At 40.1% G+C, this 14,604-nt stretch overlaps 1 long non-coding RNA gene across 2 annotated transcripts in view; it reads right to left on the bottom strand.

The window, feature by feature from the left end:
- Positions 1-14,604, bottom strand: part of LOC108309623 — a 50,916-nt gene that overhangs the window by 30,039 nt on the left and 6,273 nt on the right. The window contains exons 4-7 of one of the 2 annotated variants that reach the window (XR_005201483.1): positions 12,934-13,102; positions 9,527-9,633; positions 7,176-8,446; positions 4,011-4,106 (exon numbers count right to left, since the gene is read on the bottom strand). This is a non-coding gene — a long non-coding RNA (uncharacterized LOC108309623). The remainder of the gene's footprint in view (positions 1-4,010; positions 4,107-7,175; positions 8,447-9,526; positions 9,634-12,933; positions 13,103-14,604) is intronic. The other variant, XR_005201484.1, reaches the window with a different exon arrangement.

Genomic DNA, 14,604 nt, shown 5'->3' with positions numbered 1-14,604 from the left:
AAAAAAAAAAAAAAAAAAAAAGAGAAATGAAAGTTTATGTGTGCCAAAAAACTTACACGGGAGTGTTTGAAGCCACATTATTCATAATAAGCACAAACTGAAAATAATTCAAATGTCCATTAACTGGTGGATAAAGTAAACGTAGTAGATCTGTACAATGGAATGCTGCTCAGCAATACAAAAGAAACAAACTACTGATATTTCCATATGAATAAGCGTCAAACACATTATGCTAAATGAAAAAAGCCAGACACAGAAGGCTATATATTACACACTTCCATTTATATAAAATTTCTAGAAAAAGCAAATCTATAGAAATAAAAAGCAGATCAGTGGTTACTTGAAGCTGAAGGTGAGCATAAGAAAGAACTACAAATGGATACAAGAGCATTTTATGCGTTGAAGAAAATGTCACAAAACTAGATGGTATTGATGGCTGTTACATCACTCTCTACATTACATTTACAAAATTAATTAAACTGCATTACCTTGGGTGAATTTTGTGCATGTAAACTGTATCTCCACAAAGCTACTAAAATTAAGTAAAAATGAAAAAGTACTAAAAGAGAAATAGAAAAATTAATATGTGTTTATTAAATACTGCAGAAGCAAATGATGTGGGAATGAACAAAAAAAGATAAAAATAACATTTCAAAGAAATACCTGACAATTACTAAAGCTTGGAAGGGCAAGGTAAAAGAGAGGAAGGAGTAAAAAAATCATGAGTTTTCACATCAGAAGTCAGTAGACTGAGCTGCTCTAGGAGGGTATAAAATATTACTAACAAGTTTGGTTGAGTTTAAGGTATCTGACAGGCACCTGGAAATGCAACCCTTGGAGCTCAAACAGATGTCAGTTTGAAGGAGATACATTTGGGAATCATCCACAGAGTTGAAATTATGGGAGTGAGGGAGAGCATTATGACAGTGAGTGTTAAAAGCAAGAAAGACAGGACAGAATCTTCTAAGAAACACACACCTACAAAGCCTGAGGAGCAGAATTAGAACAGACATAAATGTGGAACTACAAAAAATAAAGAAAGTCTACAATGCCTTCATGAGACATACATTTTGTTTTCTGTTTTTTTAAGTTTCATTTCCCTTTTAATTGTCATTAATGATGGTATTTCAATGTTTTTTAATGGCTGAGTAGTATTCTATTGTATATATATAGCACATTCCGTTTATCCATTCATCTGTTGATAGACACTTAGACTGATTGCACTGTGAATAGTGTTGCTGTAAACATAGGAAATCAGATATCTGTTTAACATAATGATTTCCTCTGGTTATTTACCCAGTAGTGGAATTGTTAGATCATACTATGTTAAAACATAGTACTGTTTTTACTTTTTTAGGAACCTCCATAATTTTTTTCATAACGGCTATATTGATTTATATTCCCACCCATACTATGTAAGGAATCCCTTTTCCACATCCTTTACATCACTTGTTATCTTTTGTCTTTTTAATAAAAGTCCTTCTAGCTGGACATGATAGCTCATTGTGGTTTTGATTTGCATTCTCTGATGATTACTTGATCTTAGCCAAAAGGCCAAGAAGTGATCTCTCTGATGATTAGTGATGTTGAGCATCATATCAACATCAGTGATGTTGGCCCTTCATATAGCTTCTTTTGCAAAATGTCTATCAGATCATTTGCCAATTTTAAAAATCAGGTTATCTGTTTTTGCTATTGAGTTGCTTCAGTGCCTTATGTATTTTGGACATTAATCTCTTATGAAATGTACAGTTTGGCTGGGCACAGTGGTTCATGCATGTAATCCTAGCACTTGGAGAGGCCAAGGCAAGGGGATCACCTGAAGTCAGGAGTTCGAGACCAGCCTGGCCAACATGGTGAAACCCTGTCTCTACTAAAAATCCAAAAATTAGCTGGGCGTGGTGGCACGCGCCTGTATCCCAGCTACTGGAGAGGCTGAGGCAGAAGAATCTCTTGAACCAGGGAGGTGGATGTTGCAGTGAGCTGAGATCAAACCACTGCACTCTAGCCTGGGGGCAAGAATGAAACTCCATCTCGAAAAAAAAAAAAACAAAACTGAAATATATAGCTTGCAAATATGTACTCCTGTGAGCTGTCTCTTAACTCCATCGTTTCCTTTGCTGTGCAAAAGCTCTTAAGTTTGATGTAATCCTGTTTGTCCAGTTTTTGTCTGTGCTTTTGTGGAAAATTATTGCCCAGATCAATGTCACAGAGCTTTTGCCCTATGTTTTCTTCTAACAATGTCATAGTTTTGGGGGCTTACATTTAAGCTATCCAGTTTTCCCAACACCATTTATTAAAAAGACTGTCTTTTACACATTTTGTGTTGTTGGCATCTTTATCAAAAATCAGTTTACTGGCTGGGCATGGTGGTGCATGCCTATAATCTCAGCAGTTTGGGAGGCTAAGGCATGCAGATCACTTGAGCTCAGGAGTTCGAGATCAGGCTGGCCAACATTGTGAAACCTTGCCTCTACTAAAAATACAAAAATTATTTGGGTGTGGTGGTGCACACCTATAATCCCAGCAACTCAAGAAACACGAGAATCACCTAAACCTGGAAGGCAGAGGCTTGGATGACAGAGCGAGACTTTGTCCCCTCCCCTGCCAAAAAAAAAGACATTAATTCTAATCCATGAACTTGGAATGCTTTTCCATTTGTTTGTGGCACCTATGATTTATTTCAGTCGTGTTTTGTAGTTCTCCTTGTAGAGAACTTCCTCTTCCCTGCTTCGATGTATTCCTGGGAAAATTTTTTGTAGCTGTGGTAAATGGAGGCCAGGTGTGGTGGCTCATACCTATAAGCCCTGCACTTTGGGAGGCCAAGGCTGGTGGATCACCTGAGGTCAGGAGTTTGAGACCAGCTTGGCCAAAACGATGAAACCCCATCTCTAGTAAAAATACAAAAAGTTAGCTGGGCATGGTGGTGGGTGCCTGTAATCCCAGCTATTCAGGAGGCCAAGTCAGGAGAATCACTGGAACCCAGGAGGTGGAGGTTGCAGTGAGCTGAGATCATGCCACTGCATTCCAACCTGGGCAACAAGAGCAAAACTCCAAAAAAATAAAAATAAAAATAAAATAAATTTATAAGAAAACAGAAGAGTATAGGAGAATGATGTAAGAGTTTGAAAATGAAGAGAAGGGGATGAAGAAGCAAGTAGAAGGAAAAGGAAAAAGAAAGATAAAAAGAGATACGGAGAAAAAATTAAAAGGCAGAGATGGAGAATTTTACATGGGGCTTAGTTGACATTTCCTGGGTGCTATCCCATCACAGGAGGATTCTCTGGCTCACATTCCTGTCTTCACCCTATGCCCCATGCCAAGCCTGCCCTCCTTTATTACAACATTAGCACTCTTCCTATATCTGTGCCTCTCAAGACCAAGCATCCATAGCACCTTCCTGTGGGTGGTAGAGGAGAGGGAGGAAGTCTTCCTGGGATGGAGACAAGAAGGCCTGGCCAAGGACTGCTCAGATTTTAAAGAGATGAAAGTTTTCAACACAGTCATCAAAAACTCAGTTATTTAATGCAATGCATACTTCTGAACCAGATTTTTTTTGCTTGAGACATTATATGGGAGAGCTGAAGAAATTTGAATTTGGATGGTATCAATGTTTCAGCATCAATTTCCCAATTTTAGTGGTTGTATCCTCATGATGTAAGAGAATGCTCCTCTTTGCAGAAAATATTAAAGTATTTGGAGTGATGAAGAATCACGTGGACAATTTCATCTCAAGTGGTCCGGGGGTAAATGTTCTTTGTACTACACTTGCAACTTTTATATAAATTTAAAATTGTTTCAAAAATTTTTAGAAGCTGTATATTAATGGGTAGGGTTATTTCATATTTTGTTTTCGGTTTATGGGTTGTTAGGATCAAATGGAACAAAATGGGAAACAGAGGGAAGTATCATGTGTTTTCTAGCCCTGATTCTGGTAGAAATCCAGGTTACATAAGACTGCAAGTCACCCTGTTTGTCTTGTGAAATGTAAACAAAATCATTATACTTACACACTGTAATAATGCACTTCCCTCATCCTAGCTAACAGCAGGACTCCAGTCATCAGACCAAATAAGCCCAGTCAATGGCACTGGGAAAGTTTGCTCCTACAAAGAAGAGGCAATTTAAGTAATTAGCCAGTCTTTATGGCCCTGATCATCTTCCAGGCTCAGCAGGGTGGAAGGGAGCACATGGCTGTAGTGCAATAAAAGCAATTCCTCATTTTTACACTCTCTTCTCCTAACTCAAACTTTCAAAACATGCCCAGAGAGGACACTTTTCCTCAGTGTCTCTTGGTGTTCCAGATGGGACAAGGCTGATGGCTTAGCCAAACCAGCACATGCTGAGAAGGTTTTGTTTCATTTTGAGTTTTGATTGTTTGTTTCAAAATAAAACCAGCTTTATTGTTTTTCCAGACTGTAAAAGTAATCCATGCTTGTTATTAAAACAAATGAAGACAAAAACAAATAAGGGTAGCTAGAAAGTAGAAAGTTAAAACTATTCATGATTTCCCAGCCAGAGAGAGTTATGGATCATATTTTGGTGTATTATCCCTCAAGTTTATATAATTATAAATAAAAATATGTAAGATTTGAATGTGTCCCCCAAATTTCATGTATTGGAAACTTAATTCCCAAATGTATATGTTGATTGGAGGTGGGGCCCTTGGGAGGTAATTAGAATTAGATAAGGTTATCAGGCGGGGCCCCCATGATGGGACTGGTGGCTTTATTAGAAGAGACTTGAGCTGATATGCACAATGATGCCCTCTGCCACGTTATGACACAGCAAGGAGGCCTCACCAGATGCCAACATCATGCTCTTAGATTTCCCAGCCTCCAGAACCATGAGATGAAAAACTTACTTTTCTTTATAAGTTACCCAGTCTGAGGTATTTTGTTACAGCAATAGAAAATGGACTAAGACAATATGATTATATTAAGCAAGCCATGTTATAACCATTATAATACTTACTTTCTATTCCTGTATCATGAGCATCTTCACATGTTAATAAATCAATGACATCATATCACAAAAAAGCCTTTGCTCAGCTCAGACAGCCCAACAGAAAAATGGACAAAAGAGTTAAGCAGGCCAGGTCTATTGGCCCACTCCTGTAATCTCAGCATTTGGGGAAGCTGAGGTGGGTCGCTTGAGCCCAGGAGTTCAAGACTAGTCTGGGTAACATGGAAAAACCCTGTGTCTACAAAAAATACAAAAATTAGCCAGGTGTGGTGGTGCACGCCTGTAGTCCCAGCTACCCAGGAGGCTGAGGTGGGAGGATCATATGGAGCCCAGGAGGCTGAAGATGCAGTGAGCCATGATTGCACCACTGCACTCCAGCCTGGGCAACAGGGCTAGACCCTGCCTCAAAAAAAAAAAAAAAAAAAAAGAGTTAAACTGTCTTTTGGAGGAAATGCTCAATACACATTAAAAGAAAGTTCAGCTTCATTAGCCATGAGAGAAATTCAAATTAAAACCACAACGTAATACTACTAAATAGCTGAAATGAAAGAGACTGATGAAAGCAGACGTTTGCAAGGCTGTGAAGCAATTGGAACTCTCACACTCTTCTGGTGGGCAGGTAAACTGGTACCACCACTTTGGAAAGCTGTTTTGACAGTATCTAGTAAAGCTAAACATATGTGCAGATGATCCTTGACTTATGATGATTCAACTTATGATTTTTAAACTTTACGATAGTGCAAAAGTTATACACATACAGTAGAAGGCATATTTTGTTTTATTTAAGATGGAGTCTTGCTCTGTCACCCAGGCTAGAGTGCAATGGCATGATCTCAGCTCACTGCAACCTCTGTCTACTGGGTTCAAGTGATCCTCCTGCCTTAGCCTCCCAAGTAGCTGGGATTACAGGCACCTGCCACCATGCCAGGCTAATTTTCAGATTTTTAGTAGAGATGGGGTTTCTCCAGGTTGGCCAGGCTGTTCTTGAACTTCTGACCTCTGGTGATCTGCCCACCTGGGCCTCCAAAACTGCTGGGATTATAGGTATGATCTGCACCCAGCCGGGGTCATACTTTGAATTTTGATATTTTCCTGGGCTAGCAATATACATGACAGTGCTCTCTCATGATGCTGGGCAGTGTAGTGAGCAACAGCTCCCAGTCAGTCACACAATCATGAGGACAACCGACTGATACTATGTGGCAAAGTGCACTGCCAATGATTTTGCCATGCTGTAGGCTGATGTAAGGCTTTCTGAACACATTTAAGATAGGCTAGGCTAGGCTTTGGTGTTCTGTAGGTTAGGTATTTTAAATGCATTTTCAATTTAATAATGTTTTCAACTTACGATGGGTTTATTGGGACATAATTCCATTGTAAGTCAAGGAACATTTCTATATGTACAGTTCAACAATTCTATTCCTAGATATATAACCAACAGAAGTGCATATACATATTCACTAAATGATAGGCACAAGAATGTCCATAGTCTCACTAATCATAATATCCCCAAACTTGAAACAACCAAATGTCCATCTATAGTAGAATAAATACACTGTGGAGGACGAATGGATTACGACTGTGCATAACAACATGAATGACTCACATTCATAATGTTGGCACAAGTTTGGGAAAGTTACACACTGTATAATTTCATTCACATGAACATCAAGAGCGAGCAAACTAACCTACGGTGAAGGAAGTCAAAAGAGATGCTACTCTTCACTGTCGTTAGGGAACCTGCAAGTGAGTACATGAACACTTCTTGGATAAGGTGTTCAGATGACACTTATCATTCTTGATCTGCAGGCTGGATACATGGATTTATTTACCAGGTGAAAATTTATCAAGCTGTACACTTAGGATCTGTGTAGTTTTTCTGTGTATAATATGCTGTTAAATATATCACATGTATGAATACTATTAAAACCTGGAATCTAGAGGGTTACATTTAAATATTTTTCTCAAAATCAAATTGCAGAAATTTCCTAAATGTAGGGCAAAAAAAAAAAAATATCGAAACTGCATACAATATTCATGGCATTTTAATTTTTAACCCTCTTCAACTATTTTGACCTATCTATACCTGACTCCTCTCAATATGCTGTCCTATACTAGATAGTAAAGAACATCCACAAACATCTATGGGTCCATAGAGTCACCCGAAGGGCTAGAACAGTGGTTCTTACCAGGAGGGACGAAAGAATCACCTGAAGTTCTTGTACATCCAGATAAGCACAAGCTGGGTTGTTCTTAACTGCATGTTGTTCATGTTAAGGATTGCCACCCAGACTCCACCTCAAAGCTGAGACACTCATCTTTATCTTCCCAGCTGCTGGGTGTATTGCTTGCTGAGAACTTACAGCTAGTTCCTTCCCAGAAATTGTTCTCTGCAAAAGAAAGCTTCTGGCTCAAGATTTTGCTTCTCACACAAGGCAGCCCACATCCAGTGATGGGTCCATACAGCAATAGAAGGTCTGGCCTCCCCACCTAAATAGGCAATCCCAGCTCCGGGTGCTCCATGACTTTGCTGAAGCTTCTGTTGCAACAACATCACAATTCAAATTTACCCTGTATCCAATCCTTCCTTTACTTCCTCTCAGGTTTGCATTTGAGACTACTCCCCATAACCATCCTGCATGCAAATCTCTGTTTCATAGTTTGTTTCCTGAGGAAGCTGACCTAAGACATTCACTTATGAGACACATTCAAGACACATGTCATATAATTGAGGTTAATGTTGTTCAGGATAGGCTTTATGAAAAAGGTGATATTTAAGCTTACCAAAAAATTATGATTTTGGAGAAAGCAACATAAAGCTTGCCATATGAGGAACCCCAGGATGCATATGGTGAGAAGCTGAGATGAGCAAAGTAAATGGAGGTACCACTGTGAAGGTTGCCTAATCAGAGGAGGAGATGGCTTTATTGAGAAATAGAGACCCAGGTTATAAGCCAATCAAAGAGCCGTTGGAGCGGAAAAAAAATGTCTTAGCAGGAAATGTGTTTTTCTATAACAGGAACACTTTGTTGATTTTTCAACAAATGATTGGCAAAGGTAAAGCTGTTTTTCAGTAAATCTAGCATCAATATGCAAGCCTGATTGCAGGGGACACTGGTGGTCTGAAGATCCGAATCGCACATGGGGCCACAATCCTGGGGAAAGGTGTGATTCAGCTTGGAAATATCTCACAGGATAGACAGTATAACTAACCCCCCATATTTGAAGGGCCTTCACAAGAAAGAGTCAGCCTTGCTCAGTGGGGCAACACCAAGCTCTTAGGAAAGCAAAATAGTGAAACACAGGGAAATGTGTTAAACCAGAAAGCTATCCACATACGGGACTTCTATTTGGCGGAGGTGAGTTCACATCTCTGGAGATTTTAATCAAAAGGTGATGTAGTTTCTTATGAAAGATAAGAGGACCCTAGCAATGAATGGAAGGTAGAAGTAAAGTTCCTTTCATCTCTCTTTGAAGATTTCTGCAAAAATAAAAGAAAAAAACTATTTTGGTGACTTCTGGAGACGTGGAATGAAGAAATGTGGTCAAATTGCCTCCAAGTTTTCAAACCCAAAGGATGGAATACAGTTGGTAAAACTGATCCAATAGAAAAGTTTAACAACTGGGCATTTTTCAAACAATAAAGCAAACAATCTGAATTTATTTGAAGTGGAAATGATGCATGTGGTGCCTCACGCCAACCACAAGACAGGAGCCACAGAGTAGGGTTGTATGCCTCACTTTCCTCCAAAGCTCATTCCCATTTTTGCAGCAGCAAACCAAGGCTTCAAAGTTTCCAATTTGCCTTCACTGCTGCATGCCACAAAAAGAACACGCTATAGACGACTTTCCTTTCACTTCTAGTTACAATTGGACTCACTCATTCTTTGTCTTCTAGAGAAGCCATTCATTTGTTGATAACTTTTCTGGTGTTTGGTTCTGGAATTTGTCTTTTAGATGACAATTTTTTTTTCTCCACAGTTAGACAAAGACTCCGTGACATTTTATTATATTTATAGTGTATTTTTTATTATAGTTATAAAATCGGGTTTTTTTCTTTTTATTGGAGTTCTTTTTCTAGTTTTTCTTTTTTCTTTTTTTGTTTTGTTTTTTGAGACAGGGTCTCACTCTGTCACCTAGGCTGGAGTACAGTGATACAATCTTAGCTCACTACAACCTCTGCCTCCTCGGTTCAAGCCATTCTCCCACCTTAGCCTCCATGGTAGCTGCGACTAAAGGGAGGCGCCACCACACCTGGCTGATTTTTGTATTTTTTTGTAGAGACAGGGTTTCACCATGTTGGCCAGGCTGGTCTCAAACTCCTGACCTCAAGTGATTCACCCAGCTTGGCCTCCCAAGGCCAAAATGCTGGGATTACAGGTGTGAGCTACCATGCCTGGCCTCAAATTTGATTTTATTATACCAATATTATCTTCTCCCCCTCCCACAGCTACCCAACCACTTCTCTAACGACTTTGGTCCATCACAGTTTCCCACTTGTGGAGTAGATATTTAGGGTTCATACTGGAAGGAGGATAAAAACAGAAGGAATTTGGCCTACTTCCTTCACACGACGCTCCTCCATCTTCCACGTGTGGCATTTGCTCTGAGAATGTCGACTCTCTCACAGCCTGTGTCAGAACGGCGTGCCAGCACGGATCTTCTGGTCTAGCACACACAGAAAGAGTGAAAAGTACACATGGTGACCACTGTGGGTTTGCAGATTTCCTGTCTCAGACTCACAGGTCTGGGACCAGTTTTGCTAGTGTTGCACTGCTAACCACAGAAGCCAGAAAGGAAAAATACATTTTCAATAGACAATTTCTATTAATAAAGAGAGTGTTGTTTCAGCAAAAACAGGCTTTAGCCACAACTGTTTTTATAAGCATTTGACAGGAGGGGAATGTCTAGAAACAACTTCAGGACTTCATAAAGATAAGAGCAACCTCTCCAGAACAGCCAGGGGAGTGGGTTTCTGTCCAATCTCTCCAGGCTCAAGGACAGTTGTGAATTTCCTGTCAAGGGATATTCTTCTCAAGGACACTTACCTTCTGTTGCCTAGGGACAGGTAAGTAAGTTATCTGGTGTCAAGACCCTTACTGGTAAAACAATAAAACCATGTATTCATTTGGGCTTGTGTTCTTTATTTAAGTGAGAGGAGTTCTAGAACAGCCTTCCTGTCTGGAATCCTTGATGGTAAACCTTCCCGTGTGAGATCTGCTCTTTACTGTGTGGACTAGGCCAGGGCTGTTATTTGGCATCCTGGGACCAGCTTACTGCTCTGCTCCAGGGCCACAGCCCACAGTCTAGCCTCAGCCATTTCTGGTGTGATTGTACTTAATACATCAGTAGACATGAGAAAACCGATTAAGAAAACATGGAGCTTCAACAGAAACAAAATATTATACGTGCAACACCCATAACATTGTGGCTGTCTTATCCTGATTGCTCCTTTCTTTTCCACAGAAGTTTCTTTTTAAATTTTAACATATATTTGTCCAATTGTTTGGTAATGCATTTCCATGTTTTTGGAAACAGTGAATCGAGTGTGGACCGGAACAACGCTATTTCACTTACCTCCTGCACCCAGCACCTGCCTCACTGTGGGAATGCCCCATCCTTGGTGTCTTACAAATCCTTGCACAGCTTCTTTACTAGTACATCAGACATGTGCATATACAGTGAGGCAGATTCTGCATGACCTCACTTACATGTGGAATCTAAAACGGTCAAGCTCACAGAAGTAGAGAGTAGAATGATGGTGACCAGAAGCTGGAGGGGGGGTCGGGCAGGGAAAGGGGAGAGGTTGGTCAATGGGTACAAAGTTATCATCAGATAGAAGGATTAAGTTCTGGTGTTCTATTGCACTGCATGGTGACTATAGTTAATACTAATGGATTGTGTATTTCAAAAGACCTGAAGGAGAGAATTTTAAATGTTCTCACCACAAAGAAATGGTAATTATTTGAGGGGATGGATATGCTAATTAGCCTGGTTGTATCATTCCCCAGCATATATGTGTATCAAAACATCATGTTGTATACCATAAATACATGCAATTATTTTTTAATTAATTTTTTTTTAAACTTAGGCCAGGTGTGGTGGCTCATGCCTATAATCACAGCACTTTGGGAGGCTGAGCTGGGCAGATCATTTGAGGTCAGGAGTTCAAGACCAGCCTGACCAACACAGTGAAACCTCGTCTCTTCTAAAAATACAAAAATTAGCTGGATGTGGTGGCGTGCTCCTGTAATCCCAGCTACTCAGGAGGCTGAGGCCAGAGAATCACTTGAACCCGGGAGGCAGAGGTGCAGCGAGCCGAGATCGTACCACTGCACTCTAGCTTGGTCAAACAGAGCAAGACTCTGTCTAATCTAAAAAAAAAAAAAAAAAAAATTAAAAACTTCAAAAATAAGTGTGCATATAGATTTTTATTGTCCCAAATGTTTCACACACACATGCACACAAAATCTGATCTAAACTTTTTCTTTTCATTGAACAATATTTTCTGGAGAGCTTTCCAAAGCAGCAGATATAGAAATTCATTTTCTTTGTAGCCCTATAGAATTTTATCTGTTGCACAATTTATTTCAAAGCCTCTATTGAGGGACATGTAGACTGTTTACAATGCTTTACTATTATTAAAAAAAAAAAAGAATGTTGCAGTGAATTACCTTATACATATATCTTTTGCCTGTGTCTACAGAATACATTCCTAGAAATAGAATTGGGAGGGATATACATTTGTAATAAATATCACCAAGTTGTCTTTTGTAGTCTTTGACTTATCAGTTTATAACATAAAAAAAAAAATTAAAGATATATCCTTACCTCATACCATATAAAAAATTAACTCAAAATGAAGCAAAGACCTAAATGTAAGAGCCAAATTATAAAACTCTCAGGAGAATACATAGGGATAAATTCTTATGATCTTAGACTTGGCAATGGATTCCTTGTTCTGAGAATGCCGACTCCCTCACAGTGTGTCAGAAGCCCAAGCAACAAGAGAAAAACATAGATGAAATAAATTTCATCAAAATTTAAAACTTTTAAACATTGAAAAACTCTATCAAAAAAGTGAAATGATAGCCCACAGAATGGGAGAATATGTTTGCCAACTATATATATCTATTCAGGGCCTGTCTAATATTGTCCTGTGGTTTCTTAGATTTTTTTTTTTTTTTTTTTTTTTTTAGATGGAATCTCATTCTGTTACCCAGGCTGCAGTGCAGTGGCATGATCTCGGCTCACCACAACCTCTGCCTCCCAGGTTCAAGTGATTCTCCTGCTTCAGCCTCCCAAGTAGCTGGGATTACAGGTGCACACAACCACGCCCAGCTAGTGTCTGTATTTTTAGTAGAGACAGGGTTTCTCCATTTTGGCCAGACTGGTCTCGAACTCCTGACCTCAAGTGATTCACATGCCTTGGCCTCCCAAAGTGCTGGGATTACAGGTGTGAGCCACCATGCCTGGCCTTAGATTCTTTATGTCTATTTGGCATCTAGTAACCTCTCCTTCAAGGAGGGGCATTCCCCCACAAGGATGGTGCCTTCCCACAACGAGGCAAGCCTGGGTGCAGGAGGCAAGTGAGGGAGAGTTGTTCCCCTCCACATGTGATTCACTGTTTCTAAAAGCTTGGAAATGTATTACCAAACAACTGGACAAATATATACATAATTGGAATTCAACTTGCCTGGAATTCTCCTTTCATGCACAGACAGGCTGATTCAAGTCTGTGCCTCTACCTGCCTTCTATATATCTCTCTTGCAAACAAAACTAATATTTTCCTTATCCTAAATCATCCCAAGGCCAGGTTCCAGGCAACTAGAGACCACCCCTATAGCCCAAGCTCACCAATGTTATTCAGAGTAGCCAGTCCTAAACTGATAGCCCTGTCCTGCCTTGCCTTTCCTGCAGAAACCCCAATAAGGGCTCTGGCCCCTGCCTTCTCACTCATCTTTTACCTCTTGACCATCCTGGTGCTTCCACTGTGACCCTGTGTGTTGTGGCATGTCCCCTCCTCTCAGGAAATGTAAGTAAGAAACCTCTTCTTTCACTAGTGTTGACCTCTCTGCGTCATCATTCAGTCACCTCCATAAACTAAAATCCTGCAGTTACAAATGAGGCAAGTATCTAGAATATATAAAGAATAGTTACAACTCAACAATAAGAACACAACCCAAATCAAACATGAGCAAAGATCTCAAACAGACATTTCTCCAAGGAAGATATACAAATGGCCAGCAAGCCCAAGAAAAAGATGCCCAACATAATTAATCCTCAGGGAAATGCGAACCAAAACCACCATGATGTAAACAATGTGAATGTAATGAAGGCCACTGACCTGTACAATTACAAATGCTTAAAACAGGCCAGATGCAGTGGCTGATACCTGTAATTCTAGCCCTTTTGGAGGCCAAAATGAAAGGATCCCTTGAGCCCAGGAGTTCAAGACCAGCCTGGGCAACATAGCAAGAACCTAGCTCTACAAAAAATAAAAAATTAGCTGGGTGTAATGGTACGTGCCAGTAGTCCCAGCTACTTGGAAGGCTGAGGTGGCAGGATCACTTGAGCCTGGGAAGTTGAGGCTGCAGTGAGCTGTGACTGCACCACTGACCTCCAGCCTGGGCAAGAGTGTTGTCTCACAACAGCAACAACAAAAGGCTAAAATTATAACTTTTATGTGCTGTATATTTTACCACAGTAAATAAATAAAAAAAATAAAGCATTGGATTAGTCAGGGTTCTCCAGCAGAACAGAACCAGTAGGATTTGTTTGTTTACTTGTTTATTTATAAGATAACCATTGGCTCATCTAGAACCAGAAATACCATCTGACCCAGAAATTCCATTACTGTGTATATACCCAAAGGAATATAAATTATTCTACTGTAAAGACATATGGACAAGTATGTTTACTGCAGCACTATTTACAATAGCAAAGGCTTGGAACCAATCCAAATGCCCATCAATGATAGACCAGATAAAGAAAATGTGGCACATATACACCATTGAATACTATATAGCCATAAAAAAAGAATTAGTTCATGCCCTTTGCAGAGACATGGATGAAGCTAGAAGCCATCATTCTCAGCAAACTAACACAGGAACAGAAAACCAAACATCAATGTTCTCGCTCATGAGTGGGGTTGAACAGTGAGAACACATGGACACAGGGAAGGGAACATCACACACTGGGGCCTGTCAAGGGGTGGGGACAAAGGGAGAGAGAGCATTAGGGCAAATACCTAATGCATGTGGGGCTTAAAACCTAGATGACAGGTTGATAGGTGCAGCAAACTACCATGGCACGTGTATGCCTAGGTAGCAAACCTGCATGTTCTGCATATGTATCCCAGAACTTAAAATAAAATTAAAAAGATACTGATTGGCTCACAGGATTATGGAAGCTAAGTCCTGATGTGAACCACCTGTGAACTGGAAACCTAGGAAAGCCTGTGGCGTAGTCTGAAAGTCTGAGGGGTGGAGAATCAATGGTGTAGATTCTAGTCCAGGTCTTAAGGCCTGAGAACCAGGAGTGGTGAGGGCTGAAGAAGATTGCTGCCCCACCTCAGTAGTCAAGCAGTTAATTCAACCTTCCTCTGCTTTCTTGTTTTATTCAGGCCCTTGGTAGAT

Source organism: Cebus imitator, unplaced genomic scaffold, assembly GCF_001604975.1.
Source record: "Cebus imitator isolate Cc_AM_T3 unplaced genomic scaffold, Cebus_imitator-1.0 Scaffold95, whole genome shotgun sequence".
Classification (NCBI taxonomy): domain Eukaryota; kingdom Metazoa; phylum Chordata; class Mammalia; order Primates; family Cebidae; genus Cebus; species Cebus imitator.
The sequence above is the reverse complement of the archived record's forward strand: the minus strand, read 5'-3'. Positions and strand labels throughout refer to the sequence as shown.